Raw genomic sequence first — 1,247 nt, forward strand, 5'->3', positions numbered from 1 at the left:
TCAAAGGAAAGGTTTTTAAATGTTCATTTAGCCAACACAGCGGTATGGCACTAGAATACACGTGGTGGGCAGAGCACAGATAGCCCATCGTGTAGCTTTGTGCTTAATTAGAAACAAAACAAGAATTTTTTTAACACAACAGAAATGCATAATTTTAAGATCCAACATTTTTATTTATTCAAAAATATAGAATGATATGATTTTCATTCTAACCGCTATGTTTGGAATTATGAAAGATAAAATAAGACAAAAAATTTCCTTTCAAAGAAAAGGTTTTTAAATGTTCATTTAGCCAACACAGCGGTATGGCACTAGAAAACCCGTGGTGGGCAGAGCACAGATAGCCCATCGTGTAGCTTTGTGCTTAATTACAAACAAACAAATAAAAAACATTATTGTCCTATGATTAGTTTTTATAGTTATGATGTTAATTGCTCTTTATTTTATTAGCACACGAAATATTTGAATGACATATTTTAATTTCTTAACACATTTTTAATGCGTTACCAAAAGATATAAACTAGATTTAAACATTTATGATATGTTAAGTTATTGTTTATTATTAAGCACAAAGGGATATCTGTGCTCTGCTCACCACGGGTATCGAAACCCGGACTCTAGCGTTGTAAGTCCGCAGACATACCGCTGTGCCACTGGGGGAGGGAGGGGGGCGATATGTTAAGATTACGTCTTCATCTCAAGGCCATCCATGTATCCACAGTTATCCAGAGTAGTAGTAATAAGCAACTCACTAACATCACCCAAACCTTGTCGCCTAAAACCCAATTTATCTATTTCATAAAGTTGTCTTATTTAAGTGGTGTCTCTGTGGTAAGTGAAAGGTTTCACAAATACATCGACATTTCATATAACCCAAAAATAATGGTTTAAACATCGAAAGAAGATGAAGTACCGCAAACCAATAGGCCTAAGATTTATGTCGCAAAATCTAAACCTGAAAACCGCAAACCAATAGGCCTAAGATTTATGTCGCAAAATCCAAACCTGAAAATTAATTTCAAGTACCACCATTAGTTAAGATTAATGACAATACGTTTGGGAGAAAGAAAGAGGAACAAATGTTTTATAAGAAGAAAAAAAAAGAAATAATAAAACTGAAAAACTTCACGTAAACCTAATAAAAAACATGCGAATTATGGTCACTAACCTCTAAGTTAAATTCGATGACGAGGAACCCACTTTGAGACTAATAATGGCTGGAGACGGCTTAAATGGGTAATGAAAAA

Source organism: Limulus polyphemus, unplaced genomic scaffold (assembly GCF_000517525.1).
Source record: "Limulus polyphemus unplaced genomic scaffold, Limulus_polyphemus-2.1.2 Scaffold3476, whole genome shotgun sequence".
Classification (NCBI taxonomy): Eukaryota; Metazoa; Arthropoda; class Merostomata; order Xiphosura; family Limulidae; genus Limulus; species Limulus polyphemus.